The sequence below is a fragment of the Bufo bufo genome, chromosome 1 (assembly GCF_905171765.1).
Source record: "Bufo bufo chromosome 1, aBufBuf1.1, whole genome shotgun sequence".
NCBI classification, from domain to species: domain Eukaryota; kingdom Metazoa; phylum Chordata; class Amphibia; order Anura; family Bufonidae; genus Bufo; species Bufo bufo.
Genome location: NC_053389.1, coordinates 196,103,209 through 196,126,187, shown reverse-complemented (window position 1 = coordinate 196,126,187; position 22,979 = coordinate 196,103,209).

Genomic DNA, 22,979 nt, shown 5'->3' with positions numbered 1-22,979 from the left:
GATGTGCGTGTAGGAGCTCCTAGATATAGAGAATCAAGCCAGGATATTGTCTCGGCTGAGATATTGATCATCATCCCCAGCCTGAGCCCTTCAGCCTCAGCTGGAAGAAGCAAGCAGACAACTCCAGTTCCAGGAAGAAGCATACCCTGTGAAGATAGCTGTGAGTACAGACCAGAGACCCAGGAGAGGCCATTCCTCCTCAGCTAGTCAGTCCCCATACAGCCGAAGATAGAAAGTGCAGAAGCCAAATTCCTGCCACAGTTGATAGAGCAGAAGATGAATTCTTGCCAACCATTGCCAATACCTGCTGGGACCTAAGACTAAAGCTGTATCTTGCTTGGATGAAAGTTACAATCAGTAAAGACAAGTTTGAACTTTACCAAAGGTCTGGATCTTAATTACTGCTGCAAATTCCTCTATTACTCCTACTAGCACCACACTCATTTTATTGCAAGTGAGCCAGGATCCAGGACTCCAGCTGTACCCAAGGTTGACACAAAAACCATGTAATCTATCTATATAGTGCCACCTGATGTTAGTTATTTTCTTTATTTCTCTGTCAACCTTGCTAAGATTGTTGAACATGTTCTGTTTTGCCTAAACTGCTAACAGCCCTATTTATGAAATTGTGACAGTTACAGGAAAAGAGCTGCAGCAGAATTGGCACACCCCTTGAGCTGTGATCGGGAGAGAGCTCAGCAGAAAGGGCACATTCCCTGATCTGTGACAGGAAGAGAGCTGCAGCAGAAAGTACACACCTCTTGAGCTGATAGGGAGAGCTGAAGCAGAAAAGGACACATCGCCTGAGCTGTTAGAGGAAGAGAGCAGTAGCAGAAAGGTTGCACCCCTGGAGCTGATGTAGGAAGACAGCTGCAGTAGAGACACACCTTCTGAGCTACCAACCTGAAGAAAATGTAGCCAGGCGATTGGAGCAATCAATGAGGAGAACTCTGTCTCAGTGTAAGGTACAGGGCTGGTCTTAGAGATTCTCATGTGGTATATAATATCTTTTTTACATGGGAATCATAGGATAACCCCTTTTAATACAGTATCTCTTAAAAAACCTATTAATAAATACAGGGTGGCGGCCCGCAAAAAAGTAGCCCGCCTCCAGCGATAGTATTGCAATGAGCAGGACCGTGGTACGGTTACACGGACGCCAAATTATGCAGTGGGTCAGGATATGGGTATAATAGTCTATAGTTTTGTTCGTGACACCAATTGCAGCGTGCGCAGGGTACTGTCATAGGGCCCTCCAAGGTGTTATAACTCACGCCCCAGGTTAGGAATGCCAGAGTGGTGTAATGTCTCTGTATGGTAGTAGTAATGATGTCAACGGTGTCTCCTACCTCCTACTAAAATGAGTGTATTGCTAGTAGGAGTAATAAAGGAATTTGCAGCAGAAATTGATATCCAGACCTTGGGTGAAGTTCAAACTTGTCTTTACTGATTGTAACTTTCATCCAAGCAAGATACAGCTTTAGTCCCAGCAGGTATTGGCAATGGTTGGCAGGGATTTATCTTCTGCTCTATCAACCTGGAGCTTGCAGGAAAGGACGTCTGCTTGTTAGCTCTATACTGTGGCAGGAATTTGGCTTCTGCACTCTTTATCTTCTACTGTATGGGGACTGACTAGCTGAGGAGACAGCCACATTATCTGCTCTACACCTCCTGTCTAACGTGTGCACAGCCTAAAAATATCTGTGACATCCAGTGTACTTTTTCTGTAGACGGTGTCCGCTACGGACAGTTGCATTACCTGCACTACATCTCCAGTATAATGTTAGCGCATCCAAAATATCAGTGACATTCAGTGTAATTTTTTTTGCGGCTGGTAACAGCGACATTATCTGCGCTACATCTCCTGTGTAACGTGCGCACAGCCTAAAAATGTCTGTGACATCCAGTGTACTTTCTGTAGACGGCGTCCGCTGCAGACAGTTACATTACCTGCATAATGTTTGCGTATCCAAAATATCAGTGACATTCAGTCAAATTTTTTGGCTGCTGGTGGCAGCGACATTACCTGCGCTACATCTCCTGTATAACGTTTGCCTATCCTAAATATCAGTGACATTCATTCAGTGTAATTTTTTATTAGCCGCTGGTGACAGCGACATTACTTGCTCTATCTCCTGTATAACGTTTGTGCAACCTAAATATCAGCGACATTCATTCAGTGTAATTTTTTATCAGGCGGTGGTGACACCGAAATTACTTGTGCTATACCTCCTGTTTAACGTTTGCGCATCCTAAATATCAGTGACATTAATTCAGTGTAATTTTTTATTAGGTGGTGGTGACAGCGACATTACTTGCGCTATGCCTCCTGTATAACGTTTGTGCATCCTAAATATCAGTGACATTCATTCAGTGTAATTTTTTATTATGTGGTGACAGTCACATTACCTGCGCTATGCCTCCTGATTAATGTGTGCGCATCCTAAATATCAGTGACATTAATTCAGTGTAAATTTTTATTGGGTGGTGGTGACAGTTACATTACCTGCACTATACCTCCTGTTTAACGTGTGCGCATACTAAATATCAGCGACATTCATTTAGTCTAATTTTTTTATTAGGCGGTGGTGACAGCGACATTACTTGTGCTATACCTCCTATTTAACATGTGCGCATCCTAAAATAATCTGTGGCATTCTGTGTACTTTATTTGTGCATACATTTACAAAGCCTGTGCTACTGTACGTGTGACATACTTGCAAGCATATATACCATTTAAGATGTGCAAGGCGAGCAGTAAAGGACGGGGAAGTGGCCGTGCTGCTGATGGTGCATGCAGAGGCTGTGGCCCTGGGTGCAGTGAAACTGTGCCTGCTGCCAGAGCACAAGAAACACACTTATCCACGATACCTAGCTTCATGTCCCAGTTGGCAGGACGGCGCAGGATACCACTCTCGAAGTCAGACCAGTGCAACCAGGTGGTCGGTTGGATTGCAGCAGATAATGCTTCCAGTCGGTTAAGCACCACCCTGTCTTCCACAAAGTCCAGTCTCAGTAGCCAAGAGTCTGGTCAACAGATTCCTCTCCCTGATACTCCTTTCACCCAACATGGAGAGTCTTGGCAAACAAGTGATCCCACACTCGGATATTCCGAGGAGCTGTTTTCATCGCAATTCCTTAATTTGGGCCTCTCGCCAAGCCCGCTTGAAGAGAGACATGAGGAGATCTTGTGCCCTGATTCCCAAATTCTGGAGCATCCACAGTCAGAAGAAGATGACGGTGGGGAACGGCAATTAGTGTTTCACGAGGTGGATGATGATGATGAGACACAGTTGCCAATAAGTCAACCGCAATTAGTGTCTCAAGAGGTTCATGATGAAGATGAGACACAGTTGTCAATAACTAAGGTTGTTATTAGGTCAACAAGTCAGGAGGATGACCAGATTGAGGAAGTGGAAATGGAGTTGCTGGACGATGAAGTCACTGACCCAACCTGGGAAGGTGGCAAGCCGAGTGAGGACAGCAGTACAGCAGGGGAGGGATCTGCAGCACCGCAACAGGCTGGAAGAGGCAGTGGGGTGGCAAAAGGGAGAAGTTGGGCCACACCAAACAGGCCTGCAACTGTTCCTTGGAGCAACGCCATGGGGCAATCTCCCTTGCCAAGGGGTAGGCATTCCACAATCTGGCGCTTTTTTGAGGAAAGTGCGGACCATAAAGAATTGCCATTTGCAACCTGTGCCATACCAAAATGAGCAGGGGCGTGAACACTAGCAACCTCACCACCACCAGCATGATCTGCCACATGGCATCAAAACACCCTAATAGGTGGGCCGATCGCCTGGGTCCACAAGCAGTGTCTGGGGGTCACACCACTGCCTTCTCTTCCCCTGTGTGCTGGCCAATCCCCTGTCCAAGACGCAGGCCCGGATGCCACCCACCATGCACCTGGACCTTCGCAAACACCATCAGCTAGCACATCCACTTCTGTGTCCCAGCGCAGCATACAGATGTCTATACCCTAGGCATTTGGACAAAAGCGCAAATACCCAGCCACCCACCCACAGACCATAGCACTAAATGTGCACTTTTCAAAATTGCTGGCCCTGAATATGTTGCCATTTAGGCTTGTGGACACTGAGGATTTCTGCAGCCTGATGGCGGCGGCTGTCTCAGCCGCCAATATTTTTCATGGTGTGCAGTCCAAGCCTTACACCAGCATGTGTCCCGTAACATCACCCGTGCCCTGACCAATGCAGTTATTGGGAAGGTCCACTTAACGACTGACACATGGACAAGTGCTTTTGGCCATGGACGCTACATTTCCCTGACGGCACACTGGGTGAACGTTGTGGAGGCTGGGAGCGAGTCGTACCCTGGAATGGCACAGGTGCTACCGACACCAAGGATTACGGGCCTTACTTCCCTCACGGTTTCCGCCGCCACCTACATTAGTGGCTGCAACTTCCCTTTCACCTCCTCCGCCTCCTCTTCCACTTCCACCTCTGAATTACCACTAATGAACATTACTACATGACATAATTCAGAGGAGGTTATACCGTAATTCAATTTTCTGACCAACTTGCGGACTTACTATTTGACTTGTATCAGGAGTCATTTTTAACTCTAACTGATATGAACACTGGATTAAAATGCAAGAATATAGTGTATGTTCACGTTCTGTAATTCTCTCTACAAACACCAGGTCATCTCAGGGATTTATTCTTGTCCCAGTTTAGCACATATTCCAGGCCTTGGCAAAGCCTTAGTTTAACTGAAGTACACAACGTCCCAGAAAGGATATGCAGCAGAGGGATCAGATGTTCCACTTTACCCACCAAAGCCCATAAATAGCACAGGAACATAAAATGGTATACTAATTGGGACATAACATGCAATAAAGAATACTAAAATGTGTCTAATACTTTTATAAATGACATCAGTAGGCAAATAGTATACTAGAAGAACCTGGATGGTTCCGTTCCGCACCGCATCTCTGGATTTGCGGACCCATTTAAGTTAATGTGCCCACTGGATGATCCTCTGTTACTCTGCTGGTTTAGTCTGACACTGCACTTGAGAAGCTTTGGCAAGTTTATGAAATTAATGTGAATTGCCAGAAGGTAAATAAACAATCAAATACAATCATAATTGTATTACATGTAAATGTTTATAATGTTACACAAAAAGTGAGATATAAGTCAAATTGCTCCTTTTGGTTATGACTTTTTTTTCCTATATTCTTTATACTGAAGTTCAATCTTTTCTCTGTGGCTTATGACTAATTAAGCCTTGGAGTGTCCTCTGGGCACCGGCAGTTTCTAGTTATTGGTCTACCTTGTATGGCCTTTTCCCCAGAAAAAGATGCAGAATAATGCACTCACTTCAATGCCCTGATGCAGCTCATTAAACAGCCTGCAATGTGAGATCCACTGGGGAATTGGATTCTCAATGCAATTGTAACACCCCCGAGTGGTGTTACCACTTCTGCACCCTGCTACTGTCCTTAATGGTCTAATCTCATGCCATATTATGCATTTGTTTCCAGGTCCTCCACAATGTGCATTCCTAATATCTTTATGCTACTGTTATGTTCATGTAATATGCCTGGTTCACCAGCAGGTGGCAGCTAACAGGGCAGAGTTGTACTTAGATAGAATGGAGCTTACTATTCCATTCTAATCCCAGTTAGGGACAAGTTAGAATCAGTCTAGTTTACTCCCAGCTAGGGGAAGGGTGTGCAGGGGCACGTCTCTGCTGGACTCGCCCAGCCAGAGCACCCTAAGCTCTGCTGGCCATGGAGGCCAAAGCTTAAAGCCTCAGGAGCCAGGAGGAAAGTTACTTGGCATAACTTAGAGTCAGACTACAAAGTGAAGTGCAGCATACAGAAGAAGCTAAGTTATACAGCCAGCTTGTCAGTACAGCAGTGTCAGAGAGAAGCAGATATAGCCGAGTGGAGTTTGCCTGCCAGTTTAATGCTAAAGCCTGCTGGAAACAAGACAAAGCTTGTAAACCATTCTGGAGAATGTGTATGCAAAGTAAAGCTGCCATTGAACTTCATCTCAAGGTCTGGGCTCAAGGTATTCTTTTATCCCTCAATTATTCCCCCTATTTATTGCTTCAGAGCCAAAGCCTGGGGTCCAGCCGTATTCAGGTAGGAGCTCTGTGACACACATAAAGAGACATTTAAGGCCTACCTATACCCCTTGGCATTTCCTACACATGGGACGCGATTTATAGTAGGACCCTGGGGGAGGCCACCCATTGCACAATCCACTGCCTTGTTACAAGACCAGAGAGATACAGTCAGGTTTCCCTCAATAACAAGCTAATAAACGCCAAAGAAAAGCTAAACAGCTGCTCCATCTGCAGTACAAGGATTTGTCTTTGAGTATTTGAGTATTTGTCTATTCATATTCTATTAGGAACATTGACTGGTCTGGCTTTATCAAGAACACTGGCACGACTTCAAAAGTGCCTTGTAAAAGCAGATGTTAGGGAGAGTTCACATTACTGTTTCATTTTTCGCTCTTCGGATCCATCAGAAAAATACAAAAAACAGGATCCTGTAAAAAAAAAAAAGAAGTTCCTGTGCATCATTTGGCACATTTTGCATCCATTTGAGCCATTTCCATCTGAGATCCATTTTTTTTACAGAATTCAGTTTTTTTTTATGTTCTTCTGATGGATCAGAAGAATGGAAAATGTTTAGAATGGTTATGGAGCTTATGTGGGTGCTGCTTTCTCTTCAAAGTTTTCCAACACGTCATTTACTTTGCATCGGTGGTGTAGTTTAATCACAAATGCTCCATCCCATTTGAGTGAATAGGACGGGCAGTTGTAATTACACCGCACTTCCGCTACAAAGGAGACGGCACGCAGAGGAAGCAGTGCTCACACAAGCGCTGAGACCTCTTCAAATTGCTGATCGGCAGGAATGCTGGGAGATAAACCCCCCCATTGATCTGATATTGATGTGACCTATCCTGATGTGCCTACTATTGCTTCAGTGGTGAGCCACCATCAACCAAATGGGATTTACACTTGGAAAAAACACCAGAATAAACTTTCCTTCCGTTTCTTCACAGTTGAGTGAAACAGCAATGCCCCTTTCACAAGGGCGAGTTTTCCGCGCGGGTGCAATGCGTGAGGTAAACGCATTGCACCTGCACTGAATCCGGACCCATTCATTTCTATGGGGCTGTGCACATGTCCGTTGTGTAAAAATTGCAACAAGCTCTATATTGTGCGTTTTTCACACAACGCAGGCCCTTTAGAAGTGCGTATGTTGATGCGGTGCGATTTTCACGCATGGTTGTTTGGAGACTATCGGATGGGAACCGATCTTTATTACAAACCGGATTCCAAAAAAGTTGGGACACTAAACAAATTGTCAAGTGAAGTGGAGGGCGGCACAATCAAACACGCACAGAATCGATGTGGAGCAGTCAGTACAAGTAACAAGGCTGGTGAGGAGATAAGCACTCGGCGGTGCACGGCTGAGGCAGTAGATACAAAGTAACAAACTCCGGTAAGTAGAAAATGAACAGCGGCACTCACCAATGTGCGTTCACAGACAGCAGCTTTATTCCATGAGACTAAGGCAAGGGGCAGACAGTTCAAGCACGCAACTAACAGCGGCGGCCGTTTCGCGCTAACTGCGCTTCGTCAGGCTGTGCGTCACTGCGTGCTTGCGTCAATGCTCCTTTTAAACCCAGGTGCTGGGTTTCTGTCATGATATCAGACAAATCAAAATCGCACCTGAGCAGGAAAAAAACTGCATTACATCAGATACAAACAAACGATGAACAAGCAATACAACAGGGACATGTATATAAGCATACCATGCACACTTGTTTAGGGTACTTTCACACTAGCGTTTTTCTTTTCCGGCGCTGAGTTCCGTCCTAGGGGCTCAAATCCGGAAAAGAACTGATCAGTTTTATCCCCATGCATTCTGAATGGAGAGTCAGTCCTTCAGGATGCATCAGGATGTCTTCAGTTCAGTCTTTTAGACTGATCAGGCTTTTCAGAAAAACGTAGCATGCAGTATTTTTACCTCCGGCCAAAAAGCCTGAACACTTTGACTGAACGCCGGATCAGGCCTTTTTCCCATTGACTTGCATTAACGCCGGGTCTGGCACTGTGTGTTCAGTCAAAACGGATCCGGCTTTTGCATGTTAAACCCGAAAAATGTGAAAAAAAAGTTAAAGTCCATAAATGGCGGATCCGTTTTTTCCAATGCATTTTTTCATTGTGATCAAAATCCTGATCAGGATTCAAATGTAATCCGTTTTCACACGTTTTTCCGGATCCGGCGGGCAGTTCCGGTGTCGGAATTGAACGCCGGATTAAAACAACGCTAGTGTGAAAGTAGCCTAAGACGAACTTATAGAAAAACAAACTTTGGAAGCTTACTTAAAGAAATGGGCTGAGGTCATTTCTGTCATTCAGCCCAAGTTCCCCTAGCGCTTGTGTGCGCAAGACCCACCTAGCTTCCCTCTGCAGGAGGAGGCGGTGTCTGTCCCCCCCCTGCAGGGGGGCAGGGACTGTCTCTAAACCGGAAAATGAAATGGAACTCACATCCCCGTTATGGGCTTCTCTGACATGTTGGATAAATCTGGGACACCCCTTCCCTGTTTTAATAGAGTTTAAATGCTCCCTAAACCTCTCAAATAAACACCTGATGGTCTTGCCGATATAAAATCGACCGCAGGGGCACAGTAGCAAATACACCACATATGTGCTCCTGCAGTTGATGAAGGTGTTAACTTTGTGTTGGACACCCCCAAATTCAATCCACTTTTTAAGGGAATTGTGCTGGCAGAAAGAACAACTGCCACACTTGAAATTCCCTTTGGGTAGATTGCTATTCAGCCAACTCTCACTCCTACTGTGCTTAAACCTGCTTCTGACCAATCTATCTTTTACAGTATGAGCCCTTCTAAAAGAGATCAATGGTTTATGCTCGGTAAGCTCCTGTAGGGTTGCGTCTCTTCTCAAAACGTCCCAATTTTTAAAAATGACAGAGCGAATACGTTCTGCCATCGGACTATATTTGAAAGAGAAAGCAAACCTAGTGGGTTTGGTGTCTGCAATCCCTTGTTAAAAGGAGCATTGACGCAAGCACGCAGTGACGCACAGCCTGACGAAGCGCAGTTAGCGTGAAACGGCCGCCGCTGTTAGTTGCGTGCTTGAACTGTCTGCCCCTTGCCTTAGTCTCATGGAATAAAGCTGCTGTCTGTGAACGCACATTGGTGAGTGCCGCTGTTCATTTTCTACTTACCGGAACTAAACAAATTGTGAATAAAAACTGAATGCAATGATGTGGAGATGGCAAATGTCAATATTTTATTTGTAATAGAACGTAGATGACAGATCAAACGTTTAATCCGAGTAAATGTATCATTTTAAAGGAAAAATACGTTGATTCCAATTTTCACGGTGTCAACAAATCCCAAAAAAGTTGGGACAAGTAGCAATAAGAGGCTGGAAAAAGTAAATTTGAGCATAACGAAGAGCTGGAAGACCAATTAACACTAATTAGGTCAATTGGCAACATGATTGGGTATAAAAAGAGCTTCTCAGAGTGGCAGTGTCTCTCAGAAGCCAAGATGGGTAGAGGATCACCAATTCCCACAATGTTGCGCAGAAAGATAGTGGAGCAATATCAGAAAGGTGTTACCCAGCGAAAAATTGCAAAGACTTTGCATCTATCATCATCAACTGTGCATAACATCATCCGAAGATTCAGAGAATCTGGAACAATCTCTGTGCGTAAGGGTCAAGGCCGTAAAACCATACTGGATGCCCGTGATCTCCGGGCCCTTAAACGACACTGCACCACAAACAGGAATGCTACTGTAAAGGAAATCACAGAATGGGCTCAGGAATACTTCCAGAAACCATTGTCAGTGAACACAATCCACCGTGCCATCCGCCGTTGCCAGCTGAAACTCTACAGTGCAAAGAAGAAGCCATTTCTAAGCAAGATCCACAAGCTCAGGCGTTTTCACTGGGCCAGGGATCATTTAAAATGTTCTGTGGTCAGACGAGTCACAATTCAAAGTTCTTTTTGGAAATCTGGGACGCCATGTCATCCGGACCAAAGAGGACAAGGACAACCCAAGTTGTTATCAACGCCCAGTTCAGAAGCCTGCATCTCTGATGGTATGGGGTTGCATGAGTGCGTTTGGCATGGGCAGCTTGCATGTCTGGAAAGGCACCATCAATGCAGAAAAATATATTCAGGTTCTAGAACAACATATGCTCCCATCCAGACGTCATCTCTTTCAGGGAAGACCCTGCATTTTTCAACAAGATAATGCCAGACCACATTCTGCATCAATCACAACATCAAGGCTGCGTAGGAGAAGGATCCGGGTACTGAAATGGCCAGTCTGCAGTCCAGATCTTTCACCTTAGAGAACATTTGGCGCATCATAAAGAGGAAGGTGCAACAAAGAAGGCCCAAGACGATTGAACAATTAGAGGCCTGTATTAGACAAGAATGGGAGAGCATTCCTATTTCTAAACTTGAGAAACTGGTCTCCTCGGTCCCCAGACGTCTGTTGAGTGTTGTAAGAAGAAGGGGAGATGCCACACAGTGGTGAAAATGGCCATGTCCCAACTTTTTGGGGATTTGTTGACACCATGAAATTCTGATTCAACATATTTTCCCCTTAAAATGGTACATTTTCTCAGTTTAAACTTTTGTTCCGTGATTTATGTTCTATTCTGAATAAAATATTAGAAGTTGGCACCTCCACATCATTGCATTCAGTTTTTATTCACGATTTGTATAGTGTCCCAACTTTTTTGGAATCCGGTTTGTATTTTCACTTATAACATGGTTATAAGGGAAAATAATAGCATTCTTAATACAGAATGCTAAGTAAATTAGGGATGGAGGGGTTAAAAAATGACTAAAAATAATTAAACTCACCTCATCCACTTGTTCGCGCTGCCCAGCTCGTCTTCTTTCTTTTTCTTTGATGACCTGGGAGGAAAAGGACATTTGGTGACGTCACTGCGCTCATCACATGGTTCGTCACATGGTCCATCACATGGTCCATCACCATGGTGATTGACCATGTGTTGAGCGCAGTGACATCACCAAAGGTCCTTTTCCTCTCAGGTCATCAAATAAGAAGAAAGAAGATAAGCTGGGCAGCTCGAACAAGTGGATGAGGTGAGTTTAATTATTTTTTTTATTCTTTAACCCCTCCATCCCTAATTTACTTAGCATTCTGTATTAAGAATGCTATTATTTTCCCTTATAACCATGTTATAAGGGAAAATAATAAAATCTACACAACACCTAACCCAAACCCGAACTTCTGTGAAGAAGTCCGGGTTCGGGTCTGGGTACCAAACATGCCGATTTTTCTCACGCGCGTGCAAAACGCATTAAAACGCTTTACACTCGCGCGGAAAAATTGCGCATTTTCCCACGAAACACCCGAAATCCTATCCGCCCCTCACACGCGACGCCCGTGTGAAAGAGGCCTAATTCTTTTTTAAGAGAAACTACACTTGCATGCCCCTCCTCCCACTTCTCTCTATCTTCTATTTAGGACTCATGCACACAAACGTACTTTTGGTCCACACCCGATCCACATTTTTTAAGGATCGGATGTGGAGCCATTAATTTCAATGGGGCCGCAAAAAAATGCGGTGTGATGTCCACATCACTAAATCCGTTCCACAAAAAAGATAGAACATCTCCTTTTCTTGTCCATTTTGCAGACAAGAATAGGCATTTTTACAATAGTGCGGAACGGGAAAGTGCGGGGTGCACTCTGCTGGAACCTGTGTTTTGCGGCCTGTGGATACGATCGTGAGCATGAGGTCTGTAGACGGGTTTGTTAGTGAGTCAGGAGTCCTGCTGGGAAAGAGTAACTGCAGGAATTTATATATATATTTATTATTATTATTATTATTATTATTATTATTATTATTATTATTATATATTCTAAAATTTCATGGATTCACATTTAGTACTTCCTTATGCAAAGTAATGAAGACAATGGTTATGTTTTAAATTACCGCAATGAAGCTTCAAGTTACGTCTTAGCCTCGCGCATTCCCATGACACCATAGCAAGCCGCAGTTTCCAAAGTAGCCCGGTACTATGTGAGTGTGATTTCTGCGCTGTGCCTACATATTTGCTTACATTCCCAAAAGATATATATACTTTTGATTGAATCTGCACTGTCATGGCTCCCCCAAGCATGCAGAAAAATAATAGAGTGTAATTCCGGCTGCATCTGTATAGATCATTAACCCAGTTTTTAAACATTCAGAAGAATGAAAGGAGAGTCTTGGAGTTGATGGCAAACATCTGCTCATGTCTAATAAGCAGGGCAGGCAGATAACAGGGAGGAGCACATGAATAAGTTACCAGCTGTTAGATTCTATTTCCGAACGCTCGCCCCGAAGTCACCGTAGTACAATGTGCTGCTTTGTCAAGTGCAGACGACTGGCACCATCCCAGGCTGGGCACAGGGCAGGGAAATAAAAGGTCTCTTTAAAGCCATGTCTCCCTGGGCTCTCGGGCTGAGCTGCTCAGTTTCAAAGGAAATTTAATCTACAGTTATGCAAAAGGAGTGAAATTGAGAGTACACAGTGTATAACGAATAAAAAAAAAACCACTGGAGAATATGTAGATAACCAAACACATTAGAAAGGATTTCTATTTTAAGATGCATGATTACCACTCACAGCTTACATGTCTACCACAGACTTCTCTCCGCCAAACTCCAGCTAGGTTTATGTCAGTATACATGCACAGTGGGGGTCATTTATCATTCTCGGCTGTTTTTTTTTAGAGTGCGATTAGACTGGCGTAGTGAATTAACATAGTGCTTATAAAGAGTCGCCCAGCAGGTGATGAATGAGGCGATGCGTCTTTGTATTCGTCAGGAAGCCAGGTGGATCGTGTGCAATGAGACTGCTGGTTGGTCGGCTCACAAACTAGGTGCAAAAGGGCAGTAAAAAAAGTCGCACATTAGATATAAAAAGTTGCATATTCGCTAAAAAGTCACATATCTTATATAAAAAAGTCGCAGCCATATACCGTACATATGTTTATGAAAAGGCGCACATCTACCCACCGATGTTACGATTCAAACAAAGTTGTCACACGGCCCAGCACAAAGCAGACAAACAGAACTACGCCACCCCTGGAGTGGAGTAAGAATTGAAATGCTTTTGCACCTAATTCATGCCTAAAAAAGTGGACCTATATAAATAGCCCAAAAAAATGGCAAAAAAAAATTAAAATCACCAGAAACCCGAGGTGCAAATGCCTCCAAAACAGGCGCACTTTGCACCTTAGGTTGTATTTTAGAGAAGACGTCAGCTCTCATGGCATGTCTGATTTACCAAACACTTGCAAGCCCCCGTGAAATGAAAGTTCATTTTCGTAGGTTTCTGCTACTGATGAGCGAAGCAAGCTTCGGGTCAAAATTTCAGTTTAATGCTCCGGACGGCCTCCGATGAGGCAAAGTACCCCGGAAACCGAAACCGAGTTTGGATCCAAATTTTAAAATGGTTTTTCAGTTTAAAAATCAAATACTGAAGTTAGGCCTCTTTCACACGAGCGTGTCCGGATAAGGTCCGGATGCGTTGCGGTAAACCCGCGCGAGTAGGTACCCAATTGCAGTCAGTTTTGACTGCGATTGCGTTCCGTTGTTCAGTTTTTATCGCGCGGGTGCAATGTGTTTTGCACGCGCGTGATAAAAAACTGTCTGTGGTACCCAGACCCGAACTTCTTCACAGAAGTTCAGGTTTGGGATCGGTGTTGTGTAGATTGTAATATTTTCCCTTATAACATGGTTATAAGGGAAAATATTAGCATTCTGAATACAGACTGCATAGTACAATAGGGCTGGAGGGGTTAAAAATAAAAAATGTAACTCACCTTAATCCACTTCGCGCATGGACCATGTGATGAGCGTAGTGACGTCATCAAAGGTCCTATTCCTCACAGAACAAGACAGAAGAGATGCCGGCTGTGGATTAAGATGAGTTAAAAAAAAATTTAACCCCTCCAGCGCTATTTTACTATGCATTCTGTATTCAGAATGCTATTATTTTCCCTTATAACCATGTTATAAGGGAAAATAATAATGATCGGGTCCCCATCCCGATCGTCTCCTAGCAACCGTGCGTGAAAATCGCACCGCATCCGCACTTGCTTGCGGATGCTTGCGATTTTCACGCAGCCCCATTCACTTCTATGGGGCCTGCGTTGCGTGAAAAACGCACAAAATAGAGCATGCTGCGATTTTCACGCAATGCACAAGTGATACGTGAAAATAACTGCTCATGTGCACAGCCCCATAGAAATGAATGGGTCCGGATTCAGTGCGGGTGCAATGCGTTCAACTCACGCATCGCATCCACGCAGAAAACTCGCCCTTGTGAAAGGGGCCTTATTCACTGAAGTATCGCTCATCCCTAGTTTCTGCATTGCAGTGTTCCTCTGTTACTCCTCCACAAAACATATAGATTGAACCTGAGTGTTAGGCCTCTTTCACACGAGCGTGACGGATTGGCTCCGGAAGCGTTCAGGGTGCGTTCAGTGAAATGAATAGGTCAGGATTCAGTGGGGGTGCTATACGTTCACATCACGCATTGCACCCGCGCGGAAAACTCGCTTGTGTGAAAGGGGCCTTACTTGTCCCTATGCGAATCAGTGCTGACAGTGCAGACTGTGTTATTATATACTAGGGGCACACTCAGTTGTCACTTTTTTCATACATTTTCAGGAGGAATAAGAGAGGAAATGCACAATGAAGAGCTCTAAAAAAAAGCTCTTTATCATTGTTATTTGATGGTTAAAGGAGTTTTCTTGTAAATTTTTTATTTTTTTAGAAAATAATATGTAATAAAATTAACAATGTCAGAGTTAAATTCACTTTGACAATTATACAAATGACAATTAAATTAGTAATAATATTTCCATACCATGCAGGTATAGTTAAAGGAGTTTTCTGAGACTTTTGAACTGATTACCTATCCTTTGGTCCCGACCGCCCCTACCCCCCCCCTCCCTCATTAACTATTTCAGAATGTACTGCATTCCTTTGAGCACCGTGGTAATCTCGCAGCTTAGCCTTGGCCAGTGATGTGATGTCACATTCATGGGTCATGTGGCATAGCCGCAGCTCACTCCACATTCAAGTGAATGGAGCTGAGCTGCCATACCAAGCACAGCCGCTATATAATGTACAACGCTGTGTTTGGTGAGCACGGAGAAGGACGCGGCACTCACAGAAGCAGCGCTGCCTTCTCAAATAGCTGATTTGGGGTCCTGGATGTTGGACCCCTACTGATCCCATACTGATGACCTATCTAGAGGATGTCTGGGAAGCCTCAGAAAACCCATAAAGTACTTACCAAAATAAATATGTTAGGAGTGGTGACAGATAGTCTTTATGTTAGGAGTGGGGACTTTAAAGGAGTTTACCATGGAGCAGTGGCGTAGCGTGGGGCTTGTAGGGGGTGCCAGCGGCCAGGCAGCAGAATTAAGGTGATGGAAACCTATGGCTCCCATCCCCTCCGTTCTGCCTCATAAGCTTCAGGCAAGGCCTGAAGCCTGTGAAGCAGTAGAATAGCGCAGGAGATCGCGATTACATCACTGTGACCTCCTGCGCCGGGTCTCACGAGATGACGTGATGACGCGGCGCAGGAGGGTACGGTGATGTCTTCCTGACGCCCGAGCAGAGGCTACAAGAGGCGATGAAGAGAGTTTTTTTTTTTTTTTTTTATGTAAGTACTGGGGGCCATACTAGGGGCTCTTTGGAGGTGGGGGAAAGAACCATTATATATTATACAGAGGGGCCATTATATATTATACACAGGGACCACATTATATATTATACAGAGGGGCCATTATATATTATATATTATACAGAGGGGCCAATATATATTATAAAGAGGGGCAATTGCATATTATAATTATAAAGAGGGGCCATTATATATTATACAGAGGGGCCATTATACAGAGGGGCCATTATATATTATAAATAGGGGCCATTATATATTATAATTATACAGGGGGGCCATTATATATAATATTATACAGGGGGGGCCATTATATATAATATTATACAGGGGGGGCCATTATATATAATACAGAGGGGCCATTATATATTATCATTATACAGAGGGCCCATTAATAATGGCCCCTCTGTATAATTATTATATATAATGGACCCTCTGTATAATATATAATGGTCCCCCTGTATAATTATTATATATAATGGCCCCTCTGTATAATATATAATGCCCCCCCTGTATAATATATAACGGCCCCTCTGTATAATATATAATGGACCCCCTGTATAATTATTATATATAATGGCCCCTCTGTATAATATATAATGGCCCCCCTGTATAATATATAATACCCCCCTGTATAATATATAATGGCCCCTCTGTATAATATATAATGGCCCCCCTGTATATTTATTATATATAATGGCCCCCTGTATAATTATTATATATAATGGCCCTCTGTATAATATATAATGACCCGTCTGTATAATATATAATGGACCCCCTGTATAATCATTATATATAATAGTCCCTCTGTATAATATATAATGCCCCCCCTGTATAATATATAATACCCCCTGTATAATATATAATGGCCCTCTGTATAATATATAATGACCCGTCTGTATAATATATAATGGACCCCCTGTATAATCATTATATATAATGGTCCCTCTGTATAATATATAATGCCCCCCCTGTATAATATATAATACCCCCTGTATAATATATAATGGCCCCTCTGTATAATATATAATGACCCCTCTGTATAATATATAATGGTCCCCCTGTATATTTATTATATATAATGGCCCCCTGTATAATTATTATATATAATGGCCATCTGTATAATATATAATGGCCCCTCTGTATGATATAATGGCCCCCTGTATAATATTTATATATAATGGCCCCCCTGTATAATTATAATATATAATGGCCCCTCTGTATAATTATTATATATAATGACCCCCCCCAGTATTATTATAATATATAATTGCCCCCTCTGTATTATTAGGACAGTGGTCCCTCAAGATACAATGGCCTCAGGATACAATATTTTCAACATACAATGGTCTTTTCTGACCCATCGTAAGTTGAAACCAGACTCAGATCCACCCAATCAAGGCCACTTCTCTAGTAAAATAGCTGTATTAGTTGCTAGTTAGCAGCTATTTCTGACTGTTATATGTAAGGACTTGTTTTATCTGTTTAGTTATCTGCTTATTTCTCTTAAATCTTCATTTTCTCTTATCTTGAATAACATTTTGGGGCTTTGGAACCAATTTCTCAACTTACAATGGTTTTACCATACAATAGTCATCTTGGAACCAATTAATATTGTAACTTGAGGGACCTCTGTATAATGGCCCATTATATATCCTAATATTACAGAGGGTACATTATACAGAGGGGCCATTATATATTATACAGTGGGGACCATTATATATAATAATAATAACTAATAATAATAAAACTCTGCAGAGATGAGACGTAGCTGAAAGAAGGTGTCATGGCGGTCTTATCTCCGAATGAAGACGTTGAGGAAAGTCTACATCACATGAGATGTCACTGGGTGGATGAAGTATGTGGTGCTGTATTATACTGTATATTTTGTAGTTGTGTATGTAATGTCCAAACACATATTTGTTTCACGGTAGGGTTGGGGGGTGGATTGAGAATATGGCCCACCCTGCTGCATCCTGGCCCCAGACTTCAGGTCACACTGTGTGTGTTCTGAATTCTGGGGTCTCACACCCATCTACTACAATATATCTGTACTCAGAGAGTTATCACTGTGTTATCTGTGGTGTTACATAGAATGCAGGTAATATCTACTACATTATCTGTACTCAGAGTAATCACTGCGTTATCTGTGGTGTTACATAGGACTGCAGGTAATATCTACTACAATATCTGTAAAAAGGGGCGTGGCCACAGGTTGGGGGCTCAATACATGGCTTGCCCCGGGTGCTGGCAACCCACGCTATGCCACTGCCGTGGAGAGCTGGTGATTGGCTGGAATGAAAGTGGATATTAGCAGGGACCAAAGCACATGGGATTGCCAGAGGTGAGTAATGCTTCTTTTACATTTTTAACATTGTCTACCTCTTTATTTTTTTCCTGGAAAACCCCTTTAACATTAAGAGACATTTGACTGGATAAAAAACCACCACTTAGTTGCAGAATAATGCACTGAATGTACCATAGAGTAGGTATTTACGGGATTGTGGATGAACAATAATGCATGGCATCTACAGTGCCACGTGTGCCCACGTGTTCAACAAAATACTGCAAGACAACCAGTAAAGGCTTGACAGCAGAGGGGCTGTTGCAATGTGCACATTTCCCTTCTGACAGCCAGTCTGGTCCATATATTCCCAGCAGAATGACTGATGTAGATGGTTTCTGATTTTACTGACAGCACTGAGAGGGTTTCCTATTTGTTGCCATGGCAACTACTCCACTTTTCCTTTTTGGAGAGGTGGAAAAGCCAAATAACACGCTGAGCACCATTCAACCATTTCAATTGAAATATTCCCATTTTTGTATAAAGCTTTTATCTACACATCTTAATCTTGGAAAATCATTCCGAAAAATGTCCAAGTATCTGAAAGATTGTCTTTAGGGTGATGACCCCAGATCTGCAAAATCCTGGAGACCCAAAGGCATCCAATTTGTTTTTAGTAAATAAGGGCCGCTGATCGGTGTGATGATTTACCACCTGGGTGGTCGTATCCATCAGGACAGAAATTGGACTATATTGAGGGTCAATTACGGAATGGCCAGAATGTTCACAGATCATTTTGTAGGAGCCTTCTCAAATCTACTTCATCATCTTTGTAGATAAATTTTAAAATTGGACGCTTGCTGGGAATAGTAGAAAATTTGATACTAAATGGAAAAACTCCACAGTCCAATTTCTTGTTATATTGGAGAACTGTGTTTAAAGCAGTTTTCCAGAAATAGATAATGAAGACCTATCCTCAGGATAAGTCATCATTATCAGATCGGCTTTGGTCAGAGTCCTGGCACCCCCAGTAATCAGCTGTTATAGGGAGCTGCTACGCTCACTGGAGCTCTGGTGAGCTCAGCCGGCTCCCAGCTACTCACCAAGCACAGCACCATACATATATACATATATACGTATACGTCTAGTGGCTTTGCTTGGTATTGCAGATCAGCCTCATTCACTTCAATGGGCCTGAGCTGCAACTAGGCCATGTGACCTATGTATGGCCTAGGAAGAAGCCTCATTGAGAGCCCAATTTCTTTTAACAGCTGATCAGCGGGGGTCCATGGTGTCCCTGCTGATTTGATATTGATGACCTATCCTGAGAATCGGTCATCAATATTAATTACCAGATAACCCTTTTAAAGAGTACAAGGTCGGTTCATATTTTTTATGGTGGCCACCTGGACCTCATCTTCTAGGAAAGTCTTACAGATTCCATGTATTACTTGGTGACTCCCTACCAATTTCCGATATTCCCCAGTGATCTCGACTGAGAGACCACAAAGCCCTCTTTTGAATAAGATGAGTTTACATATGGTTGCTGTCACGGAACAAAGATGCCTACCATCTTCTAAACAATGTGAATACCTCTATATTATCATTAGCAGGCCTTCAACTGTATGGATATGTATAAAATTATGACAAGTACTGTAGCAGTGTATTTGACATTAGCCGACGAGTGGATACTGGATGGGTATTTATATGGTCATAACATACTCTCTGGGCCAAGGGCATATGTATCACTAGGAATACCCATGCATCTGCAAAGAGACATGTGGGCAAAGGGAGCAGTTCATCCATCTTTGCTACAGTGTTTGTCATTTGCACTTGGCTCCACAATGAAAGTGATGTTAGATATCTCATGGAAGGTACTTCAAAAATAATACAACATACGTATATAGTCTGTGTCTACTAAGGCTAGTTTCACACTAGTGTTCACAGATCCGGCAGGCTGTACTGGCTGGGAACAGTCTGCCATTAACTATAATGTGGTTCGGTGGAGGCCCATGGTAGAACAGCCTGCCGGATGGCTGTACCGGTAGTGTGAAACTAGCCTAATACAGTACAGCTCCACTTGAGTAAGCTGCAGTACCAGAAACAGCCTATGGACAGATGTGGCACTGTTTCCAGAAAGACAGCAGGCCCTTTTTCTAATCTTGGACAAACTTTTTAATGAAAGGGTGTGATGACATGAATCATCACCCAATATTATCTATAAACACCCTTCTGGTCGATTCATTGACAATATTTGGCTTCTCATAAACGGTGTCGATCCCTATATGCTATGGAGGGAATATGAAATTCGAATTTTATCAGGTAACTCATTCTCACATCTAAAATATTCATGGTTTATCCAAGCTGATGCTCCAGTTGAATGTTATGTAAGATCTCCAGATACTGTTCCTCATGTGAACTCACGTGTAGAATCTTTTTTGACAGTGGAGAAATTCAAAAAAGGTTTCCCTGGCGACAACAAGCAATCAAGAGCCTGAAATCTGTCATATCTCTATTCTAACAAGCCTCATGGAAGAAACACATGTTACATGGGAAAGAACATAGAGATAACTGAAGTTGAGGATAATAAGTCAGATGTTCTATAGTTTCTATGGCAACAAACTTGCTGTAGCATTGCCAAATATATTTACACTTCTTCCTATCCATGCCCTGTGGTGCAATATGACTGACAAGAGAGCGTCAATCACTTGTTCTATGAGGGTTAAAAAATAAAAAAGGAAATCTTTGCAGTAAGCTCATTGAAGACACAGCGTATACAGTATAGCAGTATATAGCAACACTTACTGCGGGGTATAAAAGGACTCGTACTAAGAGAAATAGTCACCTTCTTATCCCATCTAATGAGAAGATGAATATTATCATGGAATCGTTGGGGTACATCCACACATGGCATCAATACTGCATATTTGCCCCCTTGGACTAGCATGTGGCAAATCTGCATCAATGTACAGTACAGTACCAACAAAGTGGATGAGATGTGTCAATCAACACCATAAGTGAAAGCAACGATGCCACCCCCGAAAACCAGCCTGTGGATGCAATGAATGGAAGGTGGCCGCACATATGCAGCTGCTCCTCACTCACTTTGGGTGTTCCATTCTGGAGATAGATGTGGGTTCCTGAGGTGCGACTAAGTGACATGGAAACAGCGGAGCACCACGTGCCACTGATGTGAGAGGTGAACGTCAGCTACGAAGGTGCGTGAGGGTGGACTGACACTACAGTGGAACAGCTCACCGCCAAAATGAACCGTGGGGCTACCAGACATGTGTGTAAAACAACAATCCAGTAACTCCACCTGCATATGGGGCTCCGCTGAGTCAAGTTTTCTGCGACGAGGCAAGAAACATCAGAGAACAAGCACCCTGTAAGCATTGCTGGAGGAAAATAAGCTGGTGGTGGCAGCGTTATGGACTGATATGGATATGAATCCATCCTTGCAGATAACATACACCCATACATTCTGATTGTCTTCCATGGGGTGGTGGGATCCTGCAACAAGACAATGTGACATGTCACATGGCTAGAAATGTCGGACATGACCAAGACTTCTAAGTACTACCCTGACCCCCTTATTCCGCAGATTTGAACCCAATTGAGCATGTGGAACCAACTTGATCATTGTGTTCACTCTATGGATTCCTCGTCCATGGACCATCCAGTAGCTATGCAAAGCACTGCAGTCAGCATGAATCCATATACCTATGACAACATACCAGGACCTTATTCAGTCACTCCTAGCCTGTTTAGCTGCTGTCCATGCTGCACATGATGGTTACTCTGGATATTAGTTGGTGGTCATAATAATGTGACTCGACTGGGTATATGGCTATACCAATATATTGCACTCAAACACACATTATGTAGTCTGTCCAGTAGCAAACCCCTTCCCCCCATCGAGCACAGTACAGTACAGTGCTTTGAGATAAGTCAATGTGTAACTAGTTCACATCCCCTATTTATTTTATACATATTTAATAAGATACATAGTATTTCCATTGTTGCCATGGGAACAGCTTTCCTCTCATCTTACATAACTTGCTCTACATTTGCTGCAGAACTACCAAAACTTTCAAACAGAATCTGAAATAAGGGGGGCATGGGCGTTATACAGTAATACATTTCTATGGGGATATTGCCCATACAAATTAGCATGCTGTAGCTTTAGGTATCAATGTGAATTCATCTAAGAGTAACTCCATGCACTGGTTGATGTCTTCTTTAAGGGTTCTCCAGTTTTATAATTTCTTTTTTTATCTGCCCAGAGTACCCCAAACACTGCATAGTTTGACCTGATATTACCTAACCTGTTTTTCATGTCAGCCATTTACTTTTCCTTTTCTCAGCATCACTGCATCCTGGCAGAGCGTTTACATGCAGAACTTCCTGTTTTTATCTGCTTCCTGTTGAGTTTTCTAACCAACCCCAGCAATGTTACCCCTGTGTAATGTTTCACAGGGCTTTCCCCGCCTAGCTAACATGGAGAGGGGAGGTGTAGGGGGCATGACTACTGCAGAAAGAACAGTGTGGCAAGAGGATCAAGCCCTGAGAACCTTTAAAGAGCAGGAAGCAGGTGCAAACAGGAAGTTCTTCCTATAAGCATCCTGCCCAGATGAAATGATGCAGAAAAAAAGGCAAAGAAAAATTCTGACATGAAAAACAAGTATATGAGGCAAAGATATACAGTGCTTGAAGTACTCTGGTTAGGTAAAATATGTATTACGAAATAGCAGAATCCCTTTAAGGGGCCATGTGTGTATTGCATCTCCTCTCTTCTACCCATAAAATGCCTCTTGCAACTAGATCAGGTTATGCTAATATTAGTTTAAGGGTCTGTACACAGACTCTGTATGACAGAACCCTACAGGCCAGTACTATGGACTGATAGGCAGTGCGTGTGTCACCACATGGTGTGTCTGATCAG